The sequence below is a fragment of the Hemiscyllium ocellatum genome (genome assembly GCF_020745735.1).
Source record: "Hemiscyllium ocellatum isolate sHemOce1 chromosome 15 unlocalized genomic scaffold, sHemOce1.pat.X.cur. SUPER_15_unloc_10, whole genome shotgun sequence".
Classification (NCBI taxonomy): domain Eukaryota; kingdom Metazoa; phylum Chordata; class Chondrichthyes; order Orectolobiformes; family Hemiscylliidae; genus Hemiscyllium; species Hemiscyllium ocellatum.
In genome coordinates, this window is record NW_026867446.1 from 2,501 (window position 1) to 12,500 (window position 10,000).

The window sequence follows — 10,000 nt, forward strand, 5'->3', positions numbered from 1 at the left end:
ATCAAAGTGTGGACCGCAGCGAAGTCGCCCCTCGCACCACGCTCGCGGGTCCGGGTTGGAAAACTGGGTGACGAGCACCACAGGGCGGCAGAGCCATCGCACTTGCCGGGTGGCAGAGGAAGGACCGGACTATGTACCATAGCGGCCAACGACTCCCAGAGCCGGTAGCGCGGCGTCTGCTCTCAGCCTAAGAGGCTTTTGGGAGTGCTCAGGCAAGGGTCAGCCTGCACCCTTGCTGGCAGCACCCAGGGGGAACCAGGACGCTTGCGTCTCCCGCCTTCATTTTCGACACAAGCGCCTGAGGAGGGTCACCACCCCTCCCCTTGTGTCAAGAGACCTCCGCACTGGCCTCTGACTGATTCTTAGAACGGACGGAAAGAGTCGGGCAAGCCTGTCAAAGCTTTGAGCGAATGTCAAAAGCTTTAGACTGCCGCGAACCCTCCGGCTTGCACTGAGACACGAGGTCGATGTGCTAAGCACCCCGGGGCCCCTTTCGCCTGCAGGTCCCGAGCCGCCAACATGTTCTTAGTATCGTGTTCCCCAAACCTGGGTGACGGGCACCACAGGGCGGCAGAGCCATCGCACTAGCCGGGTGGCAGAGGAAGGACCGGACTATGTACCATAGCGGCCAACCACTCCCAGAGCCGGTCGTGCGGGGCTCGAGGTCTGCTCTCAACGTCACATGCTTCTGTGAGTGCTCAGGCAAGGGTCAGACCACATCCTTCCTGGCAGCACCCAAAGCAACCAGGCCGCTCGTGTCTCTCGCCTTCATTTTTCGACACAAGCGCCTGAGGAGGGACGCCACCCCTCCCCTTGCGTCAAGAGACCTCCCCACCGGCCTCTGACTGATTCTTAGAACGGACGGAAAGAGTCGGGCAAGCCTGTCAAAGATTTGAGCGTATGTCAAAAGCTTTAGACTTCCGCGAACTCTCTGGCTTGCACTGAGACCCGAGGTCGATGTGCTCAGCACCACGGGGCCCCTTTCGCCTGCAGGTCCCGAGCCGCCAACATGTTCTTAGTATCGTGTTCCCCAAACCTGGGTGACGGGCACCACAGGGCGACAGAGCCATCGCACTTGCCGGGTGGCAGAGGAAGGACCGGACTATGTACAATAGCGGCCAACGACTCCCAGAGCCGGTTGTGCGGGGCTCGAGGTCTGCTCTCAACATCACATGCTTTTGGATGTGCTCAGGCAAGGGTCAGACCACATCCTTCCTGGCAGCACCCAAAGCAACCAGGCCGCTCGCGTCTCTCGCCTTCATTTTTCGACACAAGCGCCTGAGGAGGGACGCCACCCCTCCCCTTTGCGTCAAGAGACCTCCCCACCGGCCTCTGACTGATTCTTAGAACGGACGGAAAGAGTCGGGCAAGCCTGTCAAAGCTTTGAGCGAATGTCAAAAGCTTTAGACTTCCGCGAACTCTCCGGCTTGCACTGAGACGCGAGGTCGATGTGCTAAGCACCACGGGGCCCCTTTCGCCTGCAGGTCCCGAGCCGCCAACATGTTCTTAGTATCGTGTTCTCCAATCCTGGGTGACGGGCACCGCAGGGAGGCAGAGCCATCGCACTTGCCGGGTGGCAGAGGAAGGACCGGACTATGTACAATAGCGGCCAACGACTCCCAGAGCCGGTTGTGCGGCGTCTGCTCTCAGCCTAAGAGGCTTCTGGGAGTGCTCAGGCAAGGGTCAGCCTGCACCCTTGCTGGCAGCACCCAGGGGAACCAGGACGCTTGCATCTCTCGCCTTCATTTTCGACACAAGCGCCTGAGGAGGGACGCCACCCCTCCCCTTGCGTCAAGAGACCTCCCCACCAGCCTCTGACTGATTCTTAGAACGGACGGAAAGAGTCGGGCAAGCCTGTCAAAGCTTTGAGCGAATGTCAAAAGCTTTAGACTTCCGCGAACTCTCCGGCTTGCACTGAGACGCGAGGTCGATGTGCTAAGCACCACGGGGCCCCTTTCGCCTGCAGGTCCCGAGCCGCCAACATGTTCTTAGTATCGTGTTCTCCAAACCTGGGTGACGGGCACCGCAGGGAGGCAGAGCCATCGCACTTGCCGGGTGGCAGAGGAAGGACCGGACTATGTACAATAGCGGCCAACGACTCCCAGAGCCGGTAGTGCGGCGTCTGCTCTCAGCCTAAGAGGCTTCTGGGAGTGCTCAGGCAAGGGTCAGCCTGCACCCTTGCTGGCAGCACCCAGGGGAACCAGGACGCTTGCATCTCTCGCCTTCATTTTCGACACAAACGCCTGAGGAGGGAAGCCAACCCTCCGTGTGTCAAGAGACCGTCCCCGCCCCGGCCTCCGACTGATTCTTAGAACGGACGGAAAGAGTCAGGCAAGCCTGTTAAGACTTCCGCGAACTCTCCGGCTTGCACTGAGACGCGAGGTCGATGTGCTCAGCACCACGGGCCCCTTTCGCCTGCAGGTCCCGAGCCGCCAACATGTTCTAAGTATCGTGTTCTCCAAACCTGGGTGACGGGCACCGCAGGGAGGCAGAGCCATCGCACTTGCCGGGTGGCAGAGGACGGACCGGACTATGTACAATAGCGGCCAACGACTCCCAGAGCCGGTAGTGCGGCGCCTGCTCTCAGCCTAAGAGGCTTTTGGGAGTGCTCAGGCAAGGGTCAGCCTGCACCCTTGCTGGCAGCACCCAGGGGAACCAGGACGCTTGCATCTCTCGCCTTCATTTTCGACACAAACGCCTGAGGAGGGAAGCCAACCCTCCGTGTGTCAAGAGACCGTCCCCGCCCCGGCCTCCGACTGATTCTTAGAACGGACGGAAAGAGTCAGGCAAGCCTGTTAAGACTTCCGCGAACTCTCCGGCTTGCACTGAGACGCGAGGTCGATGTGCTCAGCACCACGGGGCCCCCTTCGCCTGCAGGTCCCGAGCCGCCAACATGTTCTAAGTATCGTGTTCCCCAAACCTGGGTGACGAGCACCGCAGGGAGGCAGAGCCATCGCACTTGCCGGGTGGCAGAGGAAGGACCGGACTATGTACAATAGCGGCCAACGACTCCCAGAGCCGGTAGTGCGGCGCCTGCTCTCAGCTTAAGAGGCTTTTGGGAGTGCTCAGGCAAGGGTCAGCCTGCACCCTTGCTGGCAGCACCCAGGGGAACCAGGACGCTTGCATCTCTCGCCTTCATTTTCGACACAAACACCTGAGGAGGGAAGCCAACCCTCCGTGTGTCAAGAGACCGTCCCCGCCCCCGCCTCCGACTGATTCTTAGAACGGACGGAAAGAGTCAGGCAAGCCTGTCAAAGAATTGAGCAGATGTCAAAATCTTTTAAGACTTCCGCGAACTCTCCGGCTTGCACTGAGACCCGAGGTCGATGTGCTCAGCACCACGGGGCCCCTTTCGCCTGCAGGTCCCGAGCCGCCAACATGTTCTAAGTATCGTGTTCCCCAAACCTGGGTGACGAGCACCGCAGGGCGGCAGAGCCATCGCACTTGCCGGGTGGCAGAGGAAGGACCGGACTATGTACAATAGCGGCCAACCACTCCCAGAGCCGGTAGTGCGGCGTGCGAGGTCTGCTCTCAGCGGAAGAGGGTTTTGGGAATGCTCAGGCAAGGGCCAGCCTGCACCCTTCCTGGCCGCTCCCACGGGAACCAGGCTACTTGCAATCCTTTCCCCCAATAGCAAGTGCCTTTTGGAGGGACGGCCGGAGTCAACGTGGGGTTTGCCCGCCCTCCAAAGTGTCAAGAGACCGCCGCACAGGCCTCTGACTGATTCTTAGAACAGGCAGCAAGAGTTGGGTAAGTCTGTCGAAAATTTGACAAAGTGTCAAAAATTAGACTTCCGAGAGCTCTTGGGCATGCACACAGGCCTGTCATTCAAGTGCTCTGCCCGCGGAACCGTTTTTCGGATGCCTTTCAAAGTGGTCCCGCGCCGCCATTTTGTTCTAAAAATCGTGTTCCCAGAAATCTCCGGGTACCCCGCCAACCTCACTGTGTCACAATGTCAAGTGGCACTGAATGGGTCTGAATTTCAAATTCGACTGCTTCGCTCTGGAACTCGAACCCGGCAAAACCGTTTGGATTTTTCCCGGTCCAGACTTCCGCGGCAGACAAAGTTAAAGTTTTCGGGCTGCAGACTCAAAACGACATCTGGCCAACCGCCGGGCTCAATTCGCCCAGTTCCTCCGGCACTTCGGAACTCATGTTCGGCATGAGTTTTTGAATCTTTCCCGATGCTTCGGCATTTTCCTCCGCTGACACTTAGAATATTTTTCACACTTGGCCGAAAATTTTTCTAAGTTTTTCTGGTTACTGATTTCTTCTTTTCGGGCATTTTTCTAAGTTTTCTTGGTTACTCATTTCTCATTTTCAAACATTTTTCTAAGTTTTTCTGGTTACTGATTTCTTCTTTTTGGGCATTTTTCTAAGTTTTCTTGGTTACTCATTTCTCATTTTCAAACATTTTTCTAAGTTTTTCTGGTTACTCATTTCTCATTTTCAAACATTTTTCTAAGTTTTTCTGGTTACTGATTTCTTCTTTTTGGGCATTTTTCTAAGTTTTCTTGGTTACTCATTTCTCATTTTCAAACATTTTTCTAAGTTTTTCTGGTTACTGATTTCTTCTTTTTGGGCATTTTTCTAAGTTTTCTTGGTTACTCATTTCTCATTTTCAAACATTTTTCTAAGTTTTCTTGGTTACTCATTTCTCATTTTCAAACATTTTTCTAAGTTTTTCTGGTTACTGATTTCTTCTTTTTGGGCATTTTTCTAAGTTTTCTTGGTTACTCATTTCTCATTTTCAAACATTTTTCTAAGTTTTTCTGGTTACTCATTTCTCATTTTCAAACATTTTTCTAAGTTTTTCTGGTTACTGATTTCTTCTTTTTGGGCATTTTTCTAAGTTTTCTTGGTTACTCATTTCTCATTTTCAAACATTTTTCTAAGTTTTTCTGGTTACTCATTTCTCATTTTCAAACATTTTTCTAAGTTTTTCTGGTTACTCATTTCTGCTTTTCCAACGTTTTACTAAGTTTTGCTGGTTACTGAGTTCACACTTTTAAACATTTTCGGGCATTTTTCTACGTTTTTCATGTTACTCATTTAGCACTTTCAGGCACTTTCCTATGCTTTCCTGCTTACTGATTTCACACTTTTAAGCATCTTCGGGCATGTTCCCTAAGTTTTGCAGTTCATTCGTTTGGGACAGTCAGGCAGCTTTCCTAAGCTTTCCTGGTAACCGAATTCACATTGTTGAGAACTTTGGAACCCTTCCCTAAGCTGTGCTGGTTACTCACTTTACCTCTTCAGACACTTGCCCCCGTTGTGACAGAGACCACTTCCCGACTCGGGAAATGCACCAAATTCGGCCTGAACTCAGAGGGCAGTCCCCCCTCGAAGGCGTGGAAGTCGGCAGAATCGCCGGGTCAAATCCGGCTGAGCTACCCGGCTTGGAAGCCTCAAAGTCGGTATGAGCTGTCAGGTTCACTCCCATCCCCGTTTGGACCACTTCCCGACTCGGGAAATTCACCAAATTCGGCCTGAACTCAGAGGACAGTCCCCCCTCGAAGGCGTGACAGTCGGCAGAACCGCCGGATCAAATCCGGCTGAGCTACCCGGCCCCGAAGCCTCAAAGTCGGTAAGAGCTGTCAGGTTCACTCCCATCCCCGTTTGGACCACTTCCCGACTCGGGAAATTCACCAAATTCGGCCTGAACTTATACAACAGTCCCCCCTCGAAGGCGTGACAGTCGGCAGAACCGCCGGATCAAATCCGGTTGAGCTACCCGGCTTGGAAGCCCCAAAGTCGGTAAGAGCTGTCAGGTTCACTCCCATCCCCGTTTGGACCACTTCCCGACTCGGGAAATTCACCAAATTCGGCCTGAACTTATACAACAGTCCCCCCTCGAAGGCGTGACAGTCGCTAGAACCGCCGGATCAAATCCGGTTGAGCTACCCGGCTTGGAAGCCCCAAAGTCGGTAAGAGCTGTCAGGTTCACTCCCATCCCCGTTTGGACCACTTCCCGACTTAGGAAATTCACCAAATTCGGCCTGAACTTAGAGGAGAGTCCCCGCTCGAAGGCGTGGAAGTCGGCAGAATCGCCGGGTCAAATCCGACTGAGCTACCCGGCCCCGAAGCCTCAATGTCGGTAAGAGCTGTCAGGTTCACTCCCATCCCCGTTTGGACCACTTCCCGACTCGGGAAATTCACCAAATTCGGCCTGAACTTAGACAACAGTCCCCCCTCGAAGCCGTGGCAGTCGCTAGAACCGCCGGATCAAATCCGGTTGAGCTACCCGGCTTGGAAGCCCCAAAGTCGGTATGAGCTGTCAGGTTCACTCCCATCCCCGTTTGGACCACTTCCCGACTTAGGAAAATCACCAAATTCGGCCTGAACTCAGAGGGCAGGCCCCCCTCGAAGGCCAGGCATTCGGCAGAACCGCCGGGTCAAATCCGACTGTGCTACCCGGCCCCAAAGCCTCAAAGTTGGTATGAGCAGTTAGGTTCACTCCCATCCCCGTTTGGACCACTTCCCGACTTAGGAAATTCACCAAATTCGGCCTGAACTTAGAGGAGAGTCCCCGCTCGAAGGCGTGGAAGTCGGCAGAATCGCCGGGTCAAATCCGACTGAGCTACCCGGCCCCGAAGCCTCAATGTCGGTAAGAGCTGTCAGGTTCACTCCCATCCCCGTTTGGACCACTTCCCGACTCGGGAAATTCACCAAATTCGGCCTGAACTTAGACAACAGTCCCCCCTCGAAGCCGTGGCAGTCGCTAGAACCGCTGGATCAAATCCGGTTGAGCTACCCGGCTTGGAAGCCCCAAAGTCGGTATGAGCTGTCAGGTTCACTCCCATCCCCGTTTGGACCACTTCCCGACTTAGGAAAATCACCAAATTCGGCCTGAACTCAGAGGGCAGGCCCCCCTCGAAGGCCAGGCATTCGGCAGAACCGCCGGGTCAAATCCGACTGTGCTACCCGGCCCAAAGCCTCAAAGTTGGTATGAGCAGTTAGGTTCACTCCCATCCCCGTTTGGACCACTTCCCGACTTAGGAAATTCACCAAATTCGGCCTGAACTTAGAGGAGAGTCCCCGCTCGAAGGCGTGGAAGTCGGCAGAATCGCCGGGTCAAATCCGACTGAGCTACCCGGCCCCGAAGCCTCAATGTCGGTAAGAGCTGTCAGGTTCACTCCCATCCCCGTTTGGACCACTTCCCGACTCGGGAAATTCACCAAATTCGGCCTGAACTTAGACAACAGTCCCCCCTCGAAGCCGTGGCAGTCGCTAGAACCGCTGGATCAAATCCGGTTGAGCTACCCGGCTTGGAAGCCCCAAAGTCGGTATGAGCTGTCAGGTTCACTCCCATCCCCGTTTGGACCACTTCCCGACTTAGGAAAATCACCAAATTCGGCCTGAACTCAGAGGGCAGGCCCCCCTCGAAGGCCAGGCATTCGGCAGAACCGCCGGGTCAAATCCGACTGTGCTACCCGGCCCCAAAGCCTCAAAGTTGGTATGAGCAGTTAGGTTCACTCCCAAACCCGTTGGGACCACTTCCCGACTTAGGAAATTCACCAAATCCGGCCTGAACTTAGACAACAGTCCCCCCTCGAAGGCGTGACAGTCGGTAGAACCGCCGGGTCAAATCCGGCTGAGCTACCCGATTTGGAAGCCTTCAACACAAAACCCATCCGGCAATGCCACTCAAAAAGGGCCCAAATTCAGAAACACCCCCTTCAATAGGTACCACTTCCTCGGAGACACTACCGGGACACGCTCCCCTCGGCGAAAATTAAGCCCCCACCACTAACTGAAGCCAACCGCAGCCCCAACTTCAACGGAGAAATCAGTAACCAATTCAAAAATGCACTTGGTTACTGATTTGTACTGCTTCAAAAATATTCTAAGTGTCGCTGGTTACTGATTTGTACTGCTCCAAAAATATTCTAAGTGTCACTGGTTACTGATTTGTACTGACTCAAAAATATTCTAAGTGTCGCTGGTTACTGATTTGTACTGACTGAAAAATATTCTAAGTGTCGCTGGTTACTGATTTGTACTGACTCAAAAATATTCTAAGTGTCAGTGGTTACTGATTTGTACTGCTCCAAAAATATTCTAAGTGTCGCTGGTTACTGATTTGTAATGCTCCAAAAATATTCTAAGTGTCGCTGGTTACTGATTTGTACTGCTTCAAAAATATTCTAAGTGTCAGCGGTTACTGATTTGTACTGCTTCAAAAATATTCTAAGTGTCGCTGGTTACTGATTTGTACTGCTTCAAAAATATTCTAAGTGTCAGTGGTTACTGATTTGTACTGCGTCAAAAATATTCTAAGTGTCGCTGGTTACTGATTTGTACTGCTCCAAAAATATTCTAAGTGTCGCTGGTTACTGATTTGTACTGCTTCAAAAATATTCTAAGTGTCGCTGGTTACTGATTTGTACTGCTTCAAAAATATTCTAAGTGTCAGTGGTTACTGATTTGTACTGCTTCAAAAATATTCTAAGTGTCGCTGGTTACTGATTTGTACTGCTTCAAAAATATTCTAAGTGTCAGTGGTTACTGATTTGTACTGCTTCAAAAATATTCTAAGTGTCGCTGGTTACTGATTTGTACTGCTTCAAAAATATTCTAAGTGTCAGTGGTTACTGATTTGTACTGCTCCAAAAATATTCTAAGTGTCGCTGGTTACTGATTTGTACTGCTTCAAAAATATTCTAAGTGTCAGTGGTTACTGATTTGTACTGCTCCAAAAATATTCTAAGTGTCGCTGGTTACTGATTTGTACTGCTTCAAAAATATTCTAAGTGTCAGCGGTTACTGATTTGTACTGCTTCAAAAATATTCTAAGTGTCAGTGGTTACTGATTTGTACTGCTTCAAAAATATTCTAAGTGTCGCTGGTTACTGATTTGTACTGCTTCAAAAATATTCTAAGTGTCAGTGGTTACTGATTTGTACTGCTCCAAAAATATTCTAAGTGTCGCTGGTTACTGATTTGTACTGCTTCAAAAATATTCTAAGTGTCAGTGGTTACTGATTTGTACTGCTTCAAAAATATTCTAAGTGTCGCTGGTTACTGATTTGTACTGCTTCAAAAATATTCTAAGTGTCAGTGGTTACTGATTTGTACTGCTTCAAAAATATTCTAAGTGTCGCTGGTTACTGATTTGTACTGCTCCAAAAATATTCTAAGTGTCGCTGGTTACTGATTTGTACTGCTTCAAAAATATTCTAAGTGTCGCTGGTTACTGATTTGTACTGCTCCAAAAATATTCTAAGTGTCGCTGGTTACTGATTTGTACTGCTTCAAAAATATTCTAAGTGTCGCTGGTTACTGATTTGTACTGCTTCAAAAATATTCTAAGTGTCAGTGGTTACTGATTTGTACTGCTTCAAAAATATTCTAAGTGTCGCTGGTTACTGATTTGTACTGACTCAAAAATATTCTAAGTGGGGCTGGTTACTGATTTGTACTGCTCCAAAAATATTCTAAGTGTCGCTGGTTACTGATTTGTACTGCTTCAAAAATATTCTAAGTGTCAGCGGTTACTGATTTGTACTGCTTCAAAAATATTCTAAGTGTCAGTGGTTACTGATTTGTACTGCTTCAAAAATATTCTAAGTGTCGCCGGTTACTGATTTGTACTGCTTCAAAAATATTCTAAGTGTCAGTGGTTACTGATTTGTACTGCTTCAAAAATATTCTAAGTGTCGCCGGTTACTGATTTGTACTGCTTCAAAAATATTCTAAGTGTCAGTGGTTACTGATTTGTACTGCTCCAAAAATATTCTAAGTGTCGCTGGTTACTGATTTGTACTGCTTCAAAAATATTCTAAGTGTCAGCGGTTACTGATTTGTACTGCTTCAAAAATATTCTAAGTGTCAGTGGTTACTGATTTGTACTGCTTCAAAAATATTCTAAGTGTCGCTGGTTACTGATTTGTACTGCTTCAAAAATATTCTAAGTGTCAGTGGTTACTGATTTGTACTGCTTCAAAAATATTCTAAGTGTCGCTGGTTACTGATTTGTACTGCTCCAAAAATATTCTAA